The following is a 15,184-nucleotide window of genomic DNA, read 5'->3' on the forward strand; positions in this document are numbered from 1 at the left end:
TGTCACTGCTTCCACTTTTTCCCCTTCTATTTGCCATGAAGTGACAGGACCAGATGACATGACCTTAGTTGTTTGAATGCTGAGTTTTAAGCCGGCTTTTTTTTTTTTTGGACCCCTAGACTGAGAACTAACATTCCAAAGGCTGAGGGGCAAGGCCAAAAAATAAAAGAAATGGGACAAACGCCCCATCACCTCACAGACGCATTACACAGACATCTGCAACTCACCCAGGAGCACTTCTCATTTCTCAAAAAAGCGAGGCAGAGTAGTCACGCCTCTACTTTTAAAGCGAGGCAGAGTAGTCACGTCTCCACTTTTAAAGCTCTCATGGGCAATGTTCTCGTAGTTAGAAGTGGCTTCTTACGGCTCTCTCTACACTTCAGATGGAGGGTGCAAAACAGGTCCACTTGGTCTCTCTGTCCTTCCCCATCCAGAAGCCAACATTCCCACCCCTCTGTCCACTCTAGTCCCTCTTGAGGTGGTAGCAGGTGTCAGTGCTATTTCTCTGAGGGTTGTTTTGTTTTGTTTTTGCATTTCAATAGCAAATTATGGAAAACTTCCAGTGTGTCTTATGCTGGAATTTCAAAGTCTCTCACAGGAAGTTCAGCAGGGCTTCGGGAGTCTTTGGAGACACATTTCAGTCTACCCCAAATGCAGACACCTCTCTGCTCTGCTCCAAGGAGTCAAGCCCTTTCTAAAGAGAATGTTGTGATCCTACCCACAAAATTAAAACCTGAAAATTACACAAAATCTAAGACAGCAGTTGCTATAACAAAATCTCATAGGCTGGGCAGTTTATAAAGAACAGAAATTTATTTTTCATGGTTTTAGAGGCTGAGAATCTAATACTAAGATGTCAGTATATTCAGTGCCTGCTGAGGACCCCTTTCCTGGTTCATAGAGGGTCCTTCTCCCCATGTGCCTAAGTGGGGACGAAGGAGCAAGGAGCTCTGTGGGTTTTTTTAAATAAGGGCACTAATCTCGTTCATGAAGCTCCACCCTCATGACTGAATCACTTCTCAATGGTTCCACCTCCAACACCATCACCTGGGGGTTAGGATTCAATGGATAAACCTGTGGGGACACAGACATTCAGATCATACAAAAGGCAACATTTGGATGGAAATCTTTTCCACTGAAAGATGCCCATAGTTCCTCCTGGCTGTAAGATCCATTTGGTCTCTGGAGAAGATTTACGGCTTCATGACTTAAACCAGCTTCCATCAGTGCACCTCAGTCAACCCAGAGCGGAGCCTGTCTGCACCACTCCTATCTCTTTAAGACACTCATCAGCCCTGGAACATCCTCCAGGATAGATCACATGCTACTCTACAAAACAAGTCTCGGTAAATTTAAGAAAACTTATCAAGCATCTTTTCCAACCACAATGCTATGAGACGAGAAATCAACTAAAAGAAAAATACTGCAAAAAACACAAACATGTGGAGGCTAAAAAACAAACACATCACTGAAGAAATCAAAGAAATTTTTTTTAAATACCTGGAGACAAATGAAAATACAACAATCCAAAATCTGTGGGATGCAGCAAGGCAGTTCTAAGAGGGAGGTTTATAGCAATACAAGCCCATGTCAGGAGACAAGAAAAATCTAGAATAAATAAGCTAAACTTACACCTCGAGGAACTAGGAAAAGATGAACAAACAAAACCCAAAGTTAGTAGAAGGAAAGAAATCATAACGACTGAAACAGAAACAACAACAACAAAAAAAGAGCAATGAAACTAAGAGTTGCTTCTTTGAAAAGACAAAACAGAAATGATAAACCTTTAGCCAGACTTATTGAGAAAAAGACAGAAGGTCCAAATAGATAAAATCAGAAATGAAAGAGAAGTTACAACCATCACTACAGAAATACAAGGGATATAAGAGATTATAATAAACAATATGCACCAATAACATGAACAATCTGGAAGAAATTAATGAATTCCCAGAAATATACAGTTTCCATCTAAACTAAACTCAAACAGATTCAAAGATACGGAGAGCAAATGCATGCAGGCTAAGTCACTTCAGCCGTGTCCAGCTCTTTGTGGCTCCAAGGCCTGTAGCCCGCCAGGCTCCTCTGTCCATGGGATCCTCCAGGCAAGAATGCTGGAGTGGGTTGCTGTGCCCTCCTCCAGGGGATCTTCCCAACCCAAGGATCAAAGCAGCGTCCCTCATGTCTCCTGCACTGGCAGGTGGGTTCTTTACCCCTACTGCCACCTGGGAAGCCCTCGAGGGCACATGGGGGGTTGCCAAACGGGAAGGGAGAGGTGGACTGGGAGGGAGGTGAGACAGTTGAGGGGGATTAAGAGGCATGAATCTCCAGTTAGATAATAAAGAAGTCACGGGATATAACATACAGCATAAAGAATATGGTAGATAACATTGCAATACTTTTGTATAGGGACAGACAGTCATGTGACCTACCATAGTGATCATTTCAAAATGTAGGCAAATGTCAAATTACTATGCAGCATGCCTGGAATTAACACAATACTGTATGCAAACTATATTTGAACAAAAAATTAAAAAGCAAAAACAACAGAAGAAGACACTCATCAATCTTTAGCCTGTTCTCTGCTTCAGTGAGATTCTCTTCCAAATTCATGGAAAGCAGTTAAAAAAAATCTGACAAATAGGGTCACTAAATAAATAGTCATTGTTCTTATTAGTATTAATGCTTATTAGGCTATGGTTTTTCCAGTGGTCATGTATGCATGTGAGAGTTGGACTATAAAGAAAGCTGAGCACCGAAGAATTGATGCTTTTAACTGAGGTGTTGGAGAAGACTCTTGAGAGTCCCTTGGACTGCAAGGAGATCCAACCAGTCCATCCTAAAGGAGATCAGTCCTGGGTGTTCATTGGAAGGACTGATGTTGAGCTGAAACTCCAATACTTTGGCCACCTGATGCAAAGAGCTGACTCATTTGAAAAGACCCTGATGCTGGGAAAGATTGAAGGCGGGAGGAGAAGGGGATGACAGAGGATGAGATGGTTGGATGGCATCACCAACTCAATGGACATGGGTTTGGGTGGACTCCGGGAGCTGGTGATGGACAGGGAAGCCTGGCGTGCTGCGGTTCATGGGGTCGCAAAGAGTCGGACATGACTGAGCGACTGAACTGAACTGAATGCTTATTAGTTTTATTCTGTCAGATGAACTTTAAAACAATTTTGTCAACTAATAAAAGTAAAGAAGAGGGATTTCTATCCAATTTTTTTAATTGAATTTTTACCCCCAACAAATAACTGTGGAAAAACTGACATCTGCATAGTATTCAGTTTTCCTATGCATCAACATGGAATGCTTCTTTATTTCTTCCTATTTTCCAATAAAATAAATGATATTTCCTTCTAATAGTTTCTACACTTTTCATCTCAATATCATTATTTCAGGCAGGAATCACTGGCTTCAATAAAAAGAATTACCACTCAAGCTAAGAAGGAAAAAGAGAGATTTTACTGTTAGACTGCCTCTCGTGGAATTCAAAGACAGAAGATAACACAGACCCCATCACAGAGACTGAAACGGGGCCTTCGGGAGCCCAGGCTCTTCCTCCCACCTCCATCTCTGGAGCCAGTGGTCCCTCCTCTCTGCTCGTCGAGAATCTGCTTCATTCTTGTGCTTCTCTCTTCAGACCAACTTCTCTGCTTCCTCACAGCTTCTGTTTCCCTATAATTTTAGTCGGCACATGGCTTGGGTTTTTCATGGCCCAATTCCACCCCTAACTCTTCATGAATTTCTACCTCTGCTTCCTTCCACCAAAGAAGTCTCTGTGTCTCTTAGGTCAAATTCATAAGATATAAAATCCGGTGTGTTATCGGCTAAGTGAAAGTGAAAGTTGCTTAGTCGTGTCCGACTCCTTGTGACCCCATGGACCCCACTATACAGTCCATGGAATTCTCCAGGACAGAATACTAGAGCGGGTATCCTTTCCCTTCTCCAGGGGATCTTCCCAACCCAGGGATCGAACCCAGGTCTCCCAAGTTGCAGGCATATTCTTTACCAGCTGAGCCACCAGGGAAGCCCAAGGATACAGGAGGGGATAGCCTATAGCTTCTCCAGGGGATCTTCCCGACCCAGGAATCGAACTGAGGTCTCCTGCATGGCAGGAGGATTCTTTATCAACTGAGCTATGAGGGAAGCCTGTGTTATTGGCTCAGATCAGATCAGTCGCTCAGTCGTGTCCGACTATTTGCGACCCCATGAATCCCAGCACGCCAGGCCTACCTGTCCATCACCAACTCCCGGAGTTCACTCAGACTCACGTCCATCGAGTCAGTGATGCCATCCAGCCATCTCATCCTCTGTCATCCCCTTCTCCTCTTGCCCCCAATCCCTCCCAGCATCAGGGTTTTTTCCAATGAATCAACTCTTCCCATGAGGTGGCCAAAGTACTGGAGTTTCAGCTTTAGCATCATTCCTTCCAAAGAAATCCCAGGGCTGATCTCCTTCAGAATGGACTAGTCAGATCTCCTTGCAGTCCAAGGGACTCTCAAGAGTCTTCTCCAACACCACAGTTCAAAAGCATCAATTCTTCAGCGCTCAGCCTTCTTCACAGTCCAACTCGCACATCCATACGTGACCACAGGAAAAACCATAGCCTTGACTAGACGAACCTTTGCTGGCAAAGTAATGTCTCTACTTTTGAATATGCTATCTAGGTTAGTCATAACTTTCCTTCCAAGGAGTAAGCATCTTTTAATTTCATGGCTGCAATCACCATCTGCAGTGATTTTGGAGCCCCCTAAAATAAAGTCTGACACTGTTTCCACTGTTTCCCCATCCATTTCCCATGAAGTGGTGGGACCGGATGCCATGATCTTTGTTTTCTGAATGTTGAGCTTTAAGCCAACTTTTTCACTCTCCACTTTCACTTTCATCAAGAGGCTTTTGAGTTCCTCTTCACTTTCTGCCATAAGGGTGGTGTCATCTGCATATCTGAGGTTATTGGGATTTCTCCCGGCAATCTCGATTCCAGCTTGTGTTTCTTCCAGTCCAGCGTTTCTCATGATGTACTCTGCATAGAAGTTAAATAAACAGGGTGACAATATACAGCCTTGACGAACTCCTTTTCCTATTTGGAACCAGTCTGTTGTTCCATGTCCAGTTCTAACTGTTGCTTCCTGACCTGCATACAAATTTCTCAAAAGGCAGATCAGGTGGTCTGGTATTCCCATCTCTTGAAGAATTGTTCACAGTTTATTGTGATCCACACAGTCAAAGGCTTTGGCATAGTCAATAAAGCAGAAATAGGTGTTTTTCTGGAACTCTCTTGTTTTTTCCATGATCCAGGGGATGTTGGCAATTTGATCTCTGGTTCCTCTGCCTTTTCTAAAACCAGCTTGAACATCAGGAAGTTCACGGTTCACATATTGCTGAAGCCTGGCTTGGAGAATTTTGAGCATGACTTTACTAGCGTGTGAGATGAGTGCAATTGTGCGGTAGTTTGAGCATTCTTTGGCATTGCCTTTCTTTGGGACTGGAATGAAAACGGACCTTTTCCAGTCCTGTGGCCACTGCTGAGTTTTCCAAATTTGCTGGCATATTGAGTGCAGCACTTTCACAGCATCATCTTTCAGGATTTGGAATAGCTCAACTGGAATTCCATCACCTCCATTAGCTTTGTTCGTAGTGATGCTTTCTAAGGCCCACTTGACTTCACATTCCAGGATGTCTGGCTCTAGGTCAGTGATCACACCATCGTGATTATCTGGGTAATGAAGATCTTTTTTGTACAGTTCTTCTGTGTATTCTTGCCATCTCTTCTTAATATCTTCTGCTTCTGTTAGGTCCATACCATTTCTGTCCTTTATCGAGCCCATCTTTGCATGAAATGTTCCTTTGGTATCTCTGATTTTCTTGAAGAGATCCCTAGTCTTTCCCATTCTGTTGTTTTCCTCTATTTCTTTGCATTGATCGCTGAAGAAGGCTTTCTTATCTCTTCTTGCTATTCTTTGGAACTCTTTATTCAGATGCTTATATCTTTCCTTTTCTCCTTTGCTTTTCGCTTCTCTTCTTTTCACAGCTGTTTGTAAGGCCTCCCCAGACAGCCATTTTGCTTTTTTGCATTTCTTTTTTATGGGAATGGTCTTGATCCCTGTCTCCTGTACAATGTCAAGAACCTCATTCCATAGTTCATCAGGCACTCTATCAGATCTAGGCCCTTATATCTATTTCTCACTTCCACTGTATAATCATAAGGGATTTGATTTAGGTCATACCTGAATGGTCTAGTGGTTTTCCCTACTTTCTTCACTTTAAGTCTGAATTTGGCAATAAGGAGTTCATGGTCTGAGCCACAGTCAGCTCCTGGTCTTGTTTTTGCTGACTGTATAGAGTTTCTCCATCTTTGGCTGCAAAGAATATAATCAATCTGATTTCGGTGTTGACCATCTGGTGATGTCCATGTATAGATTCTTCTCTTGTGTTGTTGGAAGAGAGTGTTTGTTATGACCAGTGCATTTTCTTGGCAAAATTCTATTAGTCTTTGCCCTGCTTCATTCTGTATTCCAATGCCAAATTTGCCTGTTACTCCAGGTGTTTCTTGACTTCCTACTTTTACATTCCAGTCCCCTATAATGAAAAGGACATCTTTTTTGGGTGTTAGCTCTAAAAGGTCTTGTAGGTCTTCATAGAACCATTCAACTTCAGCTTCTTCAGTGTTACTGGTTGGGGCATAGAGTTGGATTACTGTGATATTCAATGGTTTACCTTGGAAACGAACAGAGATCATTCTGTCGTTTTTGAGATTGCATCCAAGTACTGCATTTCGGACTCTTTTGTTGACCATGATGGCCACTCCATTTCTTCTGAGGGATTCCTGCCCGCAGTAGTAGATATAATGGTCATCTGAGTTAAATTCACCCATTCCAGTCCATTTCAGTTTGCTGATTCCTAGAATGTCGACATTCACTCTTGCCATCTCGTTTGACCACTTCCAATTTGCCTTGATTCACGGACCTGACATTCCAGGTTCCTATGCAATATTGCTCTTTACAGCATCGGACCTTGCTTCTATCACCAGTCACATCCACAGCTGGGTATTGTTTTTGCTTTGGCTCCATCCTTTCATTCTTTCTGGAGTTATTTCTCCACTGATCTCCAGTAACATATCGGGCACCTACTGACCTGGGGAGTTTCTCTTTCAGTATCCTATCATTTTGCCTTTTCATACTGTTCCTGGAGTTCTCAAGGCAAGAATACTGAAGTGGTTTGCCATTCCCTTCTCCAGTGGAGCACGTTCTGTCAGATCTCTCCACCATGACCCGCCCATCTTGGGTTGCCCCACGGGCATGGCTTAGTTTCATTGAGTTAGACAAGGCTGTGGTCCTAGTGTGATTAGATTGACTAGTTTTCTGTTGAGTATGGTTTCAGTGTGTTTGCCCTCTGATGCCCTCTTGCAACACCTACTGTCTTACTTGGGTTTCTCTTACCTTGGGCGTGGGGAATCTCTTCACAGCTGCTCCAGCAAAGCGCAGCCATTTCTCCTTACCTTGGACGATGGGCATCTCCTCACCGCCGCCCTTCCTGACCTTCAATGTTATTGGCTAGTCAACAGCTAATTCAGATTGGCAATTTCACTCCTGAACCAATGTCACATCTTGGGTCTAAGATGGTGCAATGAGCTGAGCAAGGCAGCGAGATGTGACAAGCAGGATGGCTGTGTGCACAGCAAAGGACCAGGCCTCCACAAGCGCCCCAAGTAGGTCAGGAAACGACAGGCCTGTCCAGCGGTGCTGCTATACATTATCCACAAGTCTGCTACCATGAGCAGGGGTCGCTTTTCGTTGTATTATCCACACTCTATCCCTGTACATAGTAATAACCTTGACACTTGTGTTTTTATTATGTATCCAGCAACTTTACATATGAAATCCAATGGTTTTTAAATTATTCCTTTTAGAGTTTTCAGTTCTAACATACTGACTTATTTTTGCACTCTCTTTTTAAATTTTATTCTTCAGATCAATCGCTCAGTCATGTCCGACTCTTTGCAACCCCATGAATCTCAGCACGCCAGGCCTCCCTGTCCATCACCAACTTCCAGAGTTCACTCAGACTCACGTCCATCGAGTCAGTGATGTCATCCAGCCATCTCATCCTCTGTCGTCCCCTTCTCCTCCTGCCCCCAATCCCTCCCAGCATCAGAGTCTTTTCCAGTGAGTCAACTCCTCGCATGAGGTGGCCAAAGTACTGGAGTTTCAGCTTTAGCATCATTCCTTCCAAAGAAATCCCAGGGCCGATCTCCTTCAGAATGGACTGGTTGGATCTCCTTGCAGTCCAAGGGACTCTCAAGAGTCTTCTCCAACACCACAGTTCAAAAGCATCAATTCTTCAGCGCTCAGCCTTCTTCACAGTCCAACTCGCACATCCATACGTGACCACAGGAAAAACCACAGCCTTGACTAGACGAACCTTTGCTGACAAAGTAATGTCTCTGCTTTTGAATATGCTATCTAGGTTGGTCATAACTTCCCTTCCAAGGAGTAAGCGTCTTTTAATTTCATGGCTGCAGTCACCATCTGCAGTGATTTTGGAGCCCCCTAAAATAAAGTCTGACACTGTTTCCACTGTTACCCATCTATTTCCCATGAAGTGATGGGACCGGATTCCATGATCTTCGTTTTCTGAATGCTGAGTTTTAAGCCAACTTTTTCACTCTCCTCTTTCACTTTCATGAAGAGGCTTTTTAGTTCCTCTTCACTTTCTGCCATAAGGGTGGTGTCATCTGCATAACTGAGGTTATTGGGATTTCTCCCGGCAATTTTGATTCTAGCTTGTGTTTCTTCCAGTCCAGCGTTTCTCATGATGTACTCTGCATAGAAGTTAAATAAACAGGGTGACAATATACAGCCTTGACGAACTCCTTTTCCTATTTGGAACCAGTCTGTTGTTCCATGTCCAGTTCTAACTGTTGCTTCCTGACCTGCATACAAATTTCTCAAAAGGCAGATCAGGTGGTCTGGTATTCCCATCTCTTGAAGAATTTTTCGCAGTTTATTGTGATCCACACAGTCAAAGGCTTTGGCATAGTCAATAAAGCAGAAATAGGTGTTTTTCTGGAACTCTCTTGCTTTTTCCATGATCCAGGGGATGTTGGCAATTTGATCTCTGGTTCCTCTGCCTTTTCTAAAACCAGCTTGAACATCAGGAAGTTCACGGTTCACATATTGCTGAAGCCTGGCTTGCAGAATTTTGAGCATTACTTTACTAGCGTGTGAGATGAGTGCAATTGTGTGGTAGTTTGAGCATTCTTTGGCATTGCCTTTCTTTGGGATTGGAATGAAAACTGACCTTTATCAAGTACTCTTATCAGGTCATTTGCGATTCCTAGGATTTTCAGCTGTATGCACGTCAGGAAGCAACAGTTAGAACTGGACATGGAACAACAGACTGGTTCCAAATAGGAAAAGGAGTGCGTCAAGGCTGTATATTGTCACCCTGCTTATTTAACTTCTATGCAGAGTACATCATGAGGAATGCTGGGATGGAAGAAGCACAAGCTGGAATCAAGATTGCCAGGAGAAATCTCAATAACCTCAGATATGCAGATGACACCACCCTTATGGCAGAAAGTGAAGAGGAACTAAAAAGCCTCTTGATGAAAGTGAAAGAGGAGAGTGAAAAAGTTGACTTAAAGCGCAACATTCAGAAAATGAAGATCATGGCATCTGGTCCCATCACTTCATGGGAAATAGATGGGTAACAGTGGAAACAGTGGCTGACTTTATTTTTGGGGGGCTCCAAAATCACTGCAAATGGTGACTGCAGCCATGAAATTAAAAGATGCTTACTCCTTGGAAGGAAAGTTATGTCCAACCTAGATAGCATATTGAAAAGCAGAGACATTACTTTGCCAACAAAGGTCCGTCTAGTCAAGGCTATGGTTTTTCCAGTGGTCATGTATGGATGTGAGAGTTGGACTATGAAGAAAGCTGAGCGCCGAAGAATTGATGCTTTTGAACTGTGGTGTTGGAGAAGACTCTTGAGATTCCCTTGGACTGCAAGGAGATCCAACCAGTCCATCCTAAAGGAGATCAGTCCTGGTTGTTCATTGGAAGGACTGATGCTGAAGCTGAAACTCCAATACTTTGGCCACCTCATGAGAAGAGTTGACTCACTGGAAAAGACCCTGATGCTGGGAGGGATTGGGGGCAGAAGGAGAAGGGGACGACAGAGGATGAGATGGCTGGATGGCATCACCGACTCGGTGGACATGAGTTTGAGTGAACTCTGGGAGTTGGTGATGGACCGGGAGGCCTGGCGTGCTGCGATTCATGGGGTCGCAAATAGTCGGACACGACTGAGCAACTGAACTGAACTGAGGATTTTCAGAATAGCATGAAATAAGAATGAAACTATCGAACATTCATGTTTTTCCTATTTTTAGCAGATCTCCTCTAATGTTTTACTGTTAAATAATATGTAAGGAATTCGAAATGATCACAAATGGCTTAGAAATGTAGATGAGCAATGCTGATGCAACACAGATGTAACAGGACAAGACAGTGAGGACCAGCCTGACGCTCCCAGACCTAAGAGAAGTCCTGAGACCTGAGATGATGAAGAGGATTGAGCCAATCACGAGACAGCTCTGGAAACACCCCTGTTCACTGAGGGTGTGGGAGCGGCCACCCTGAAACCACAGGCTTCACACAACAGCCAAGCCACACAGAAAGCCTGGAGCATGGACAGGGCTCCCTCTGGGGTGGTGGTGGCCGACCCCGCTCTTCCCGATGGTGAAAGTGGCCCAGAGAGACGCATGCAAAAATCAGCCCCTGGGATGACAGTCACCTTTAAAAAATGGGGGGGAGGCAGTGGGGGGAGTTGGGAGTTGAAGGAGAGTGTGGAATGGATAAAAATAATATGCTATGAAAATATTTAATTACCCTGCCCCAGAAATCCTTACATTATATATTATTTTGAAATTGAGGGTTTTTTTGTTTTAAATTACAGCATGCTATTAGTCAAACTCCTTTCTTTTTTAAAAGCCTTTAATTTACTATGGCCAAATATCTTTATTTTGTACATGGCATTGTCAGTTTGGTTGATTATAATATGATTTAATTAGCACTATATTTCTCTATTGCCTTTCCAAATAGATTAAAATCTTGGAGCAGTAGTCATGGCTTGTACTTCTTTCATATTCTACACAACAGCTATCATTTTGCTGTAACTATGATAGGTATTCAATAAATACTTACTAAATATAGACAATATTACCAGACCACTATTGATAGCCAGGGATTCCATTTCTAACCTGGTCATTATCTCATGAACGCTTGTTATGGGTATTAAGTTCAACTGAGCACAGATGAGTGTAAACAGACTGTGCAAGCCCATTACCCACCCCAGTTTGAAAAACATCAACCTGTAACACAGCAGAAGACCAGAGAACATGAGTCTGTCAGTGTGTGTGTGTGTGTGTGTGTGTGTGTGCGTGCATGCATGTGTACAAATAAATGTTGATTCTTTTCCATAGGTTTTTTGTTTGGAAGAGAAACAGGGAAAGGACAGCCTCTCCAAGGCAAAGCATAAAGTTTGTAAGAGGTAACTTCAGGTTTTCACTCAAAGTGAACTCAGTTCTTCCTTTACATATAATTTTAACAGTCTGTCAAATGTTTACATTTTACAAAATATATAAAAGTGTTATTTTTTTAAAATAAAATCCAACAACATCTGTCATCTCTTGCAAGAACTGGAATATGTTTGGGGCCAGAGGTGGAATACAAACAGTGTTCTCTTGGGTTAGATTTTTATTGTTTTTAAGTAAAAACCAAACAGGCGAATGGGCATCAGACACACACATGTCAACACAAAGCTCAGGAACCCTGAGTCTGGAGGGAGGGGAGACGTGTGAGCACGCTGGCAGCCTGCCCCAGACCAGGAGAACCGAGCGGCCTGCAGCTCCTGCCGGACGTCTGCTCAGCAGCCGCAGCCTCCCACACGCGGGACCCAGGCCGCTCGGATGCACTGACCCGCCACGGTAACTCACCCAGCACAAGGTCTCGGGGGCCTGCGCTTAGATTTATGGTATCTATTATTGGGTTGTAGATCAACCTAGATATTACATGTCAGTGTAAACACCTTTTCACACTCTTCACCATATAACTTGTCATTTTTAATCTCCTACACTGATGTTAAACATCTCCTTACCATCAAACTGTAAATACAGCATGGACCGTATTTTCTATGTGACTAAAAAGAATGATTGAAGAGCTGATTGAAGAAAATATTCCTTGATTTATTTCACCTGAGGTTCCCCAGCAATATGCTATGATTTATGCCCCCGTGCAGGCTGTCTGATTAGTTCACTCTGGGCTAAAAAGGCAGACCATCTAAAAGCATTAAAATCACAACAAGAATGTGATCCGCTCGGTAAGCACAATAGTGACATCTTGTGTCTAGGAGCACAGGAGTTACCAGCAGCCCCGCCGCTCCCAGTTAAAACCCGGGCCTGGTGAATCAGCAACAGGCCCGTGCTGCGCAAGCCAAGCACGGACTGCTCCAAAGTCCGGCAAGCCCCTGGGCCTGCAAACAAACCACAGCGGTAACTCTTCTCTTAGCATACTCAGCAGGCAAACGGGGGTTCTTACAGCCTTCTTCATCATTGAGGAAAGTCTGGATGCAAGAGAATGAGCATCAGACGAAAAGCTGAGAGGCTGGCGCTCCTGGCCCAGCTCTGTTACTGACTCATCGTGCTAGTCCCTCGTCTGAAGGCAACCACACGAACAGTTTCGTGTCCATGGCTCTCACATTATGTTTATTACAAACGCTGTCAAAAGAACACAGAAAGCACACATCATTGTTACATATAACGCTTGGTATCCCTGGATTCAGACAGAGACTCCAGCCCTCCTCCACCACTGGCGACCGTCAGTTACCTACAGGCGCCACGACGCTGCATAAGGAGTACCCACGAGCTTCGGGAGCACAGCACAGGCAGGCAGCTGTCTCGCACGTCTGAAGGTCAGTGAGGGGTCAGCTGATGCAGGCTGAGTCCAGCTGAGCGGCTCAGCTCCTCTGGGGAACAGAGGCCTCCTGCACAATCCCCCCAAGCAAGGATACCTCAGGGTAGGGGCCAAGACACACGGGTCTCCAAGTGCAGGTGCTCACCGCGCCACTGCAGCTGCCACACGTCTGAACCCGCAGCTGAGGGGCAGGGAGGCAAACCTCCATCAGTGGGAGTCTGCAGAGTCATGTGACGAGCCCCATCACTTCCCTCTCTGGACAGAGAAGTGAAGACACGGGCGGAAACACCAGCATCACGCCAACGCGTGCCAGGAAAAGTGAATCAAAGACAGGGATTTCAGTCCATGCTGCTGATTTTCCTGACAGCCAGTGCTCCCACCCAGATGCTGGAACCCACTCACTTAACTTACTAAGTACCTGTCGCAAACACCTCTGAACAAGACGGGGTGGGAGGCCAGGATCACGGACCTGGTGCAACAACCCCTCAGCACCCTGAACTCAGGTCCACATACACTCACTGCCCAGGCAACACGGGCACCTGTGTGGCGCGTGAACACCACTTCTCACTACACAGGATCCTAGAAAACATGCAGAGCGTCAATGTGAGTTTCGTGCAACTGCGCTTCTGAAACACATACTCAAAACGGAAATGAACAGCAAAGAGGATTTGTAATCTGAATCAAAAAGTGAAGAATTTCCTTTTTATAAAGAACTTAGGAATAAGGACATACATGTGAGAGATTTGGGAAGAGTTTAGTCAATGGCCTGGATGTAAGATGGTTTTCAGTTTGCTGGGACTGAAGGAGCCTTTTCTCTCCCACTGCTGCAGCATTTTATCCAAGCATATCTTCGTGAACTAGATGCTCACTTATTCCGAATCCAACACATTTCACAAGTGGATTTGTGACTTGAGAGTCCCTTGGACTGCAAGGAGATCCAACCAGTCCATTCTGAAGGAGATCAGCCCTGGGATTTCTTTGGAAGGAATGATGCTAAAGCTGAAACTCTAGCACTTGGGCTACCTCATGCAGGGTTGACTCATTGGAAAAGACTCTGATGCTGGGAGGGATTGGGGGCAGGAGGAGAAGGGGACGACAGAGGATGAGATGGCTGGATGGCATCACTGACTCGATGGACGTGAGTCTGAGTGAACTCCGGGAGTCGGTGAGGGACAGGGAGGCCTGGCGTGCTCGATTCATGGGGTCGCAAAGAGTCGGACATGACTGAGCGACTGAACTGAACTGAACTGAACTGAACTGAACTAGTGTCAGAGTATAGGCCTGAGAAAACGCATTATTGGGGCCTACAAACAGTTTAAAACATTTCAGTGTCAGCTGAAGAGGAACAAATAAAACACACACTGTCCCTGGGAAGGGGGCTGAGAACGGCAGTGCTGACCTGTGGTTAACCGGACGGATGGGGGTAGGAGGCGTGGAGCGAGGGCACCACTGTGACCCCGGGCACGTGCCCCGGCTGTAACCGCCACCCGCGCGCAGCGAGGAGCAGTTACAGACGACACGGGACGGGGCCGCTGGGGAGGGACGCCATTACCCAGTGGGGCGGGCTGGCTGCAGAGCCCCAGAGCCCCTCGTGGAGGCACACACTCAGGTAGCCTTCAGTTTACATTCAGGGCCCTCACAACAGTGTCTGAGTGTCCCTTATCTCAGTCTTTAAACCTCCCTCTGTGTTTACAATGCTTCCAAACAAAACTTGAAAACAGTAAACAGATATCCAGTGGAGGACTTGTGAGAGTCAGCTTTCCAGGAGCCCTCTCAGCGCTGACAACTAACACCACAGATAAGATCTATCAACCGGGAAAACAGACAGGCTCCAGCTCAAAACCGGCTGCACGGCTTTATGAACCAGCACGACACACGGACGCAGAGCTGAGAGGAAGCCACGGGCTCCCTGGGAGCTGGGTTCAGGACGGTCCGGCCAGCTGACTGTCGGCATCCCTAAGATACCACGGTAGCAAGGGCCGCACAGGGCGAGGTGGGCACAGAGCTCATGACTCAAGCAACAAGGTCTACAGAACACTGATGATGATGCTGGAGGCCAGCGACCCCATCCCTCCTTTTGATCATAAACGCAAAAATCCCAAATAAAATAGTAGCCCATCAGTAGCGTATAAAGATAAGCTCTCGTGGCAGAGTAGGATTTAGCTTTAAGAATTTAAAATGACTCAGCATCAAAATATCTAATCAGG

The 15,184-nt window shown here is 45.1% G+C and overlaps 1 long non-coding RNA gene across 1 annotated transcript in view; it reads right to left on the bottom strand.

The window, feature by feature from the left end:
- Nucleotides 1-8,114: 8,114 nt before the first annotated feature.
- Nucleotides 8,115-15,184, bottom strand: part of LOC109557819 (uncharacterized) — a 51,033-nt gene continuing 43,963 nt past the window's right edge. Inside the window, exon 3 of the long non-coding RNA XR_002180590.2 lies at nucleotides 8,115-12,781. This is a non-coding gene — a long non-coding RNA (uncharacterized lncRNA). The remainder of the gene's footprint in view (nucleotides 12,782-15,184) is intronic.

Source organism: Bos indicus, chromosome 4, assembly GCF_029378745.1.
Source record: "Bos indicus isolate NIAB-ARS_2022 breed Sahiwal x Tharparkar chromosome 4, NIAB-ARS_B.indTharparkar_mat_pri_1.0, whole genome shotgun sequence".
In the NCBI taxonomy this organism is placed as follows: Eukaryota; Metazoa; Chordata; class Mammalia; order Artiodactyla; family Bovidae; genus Bos; species Bos indicus.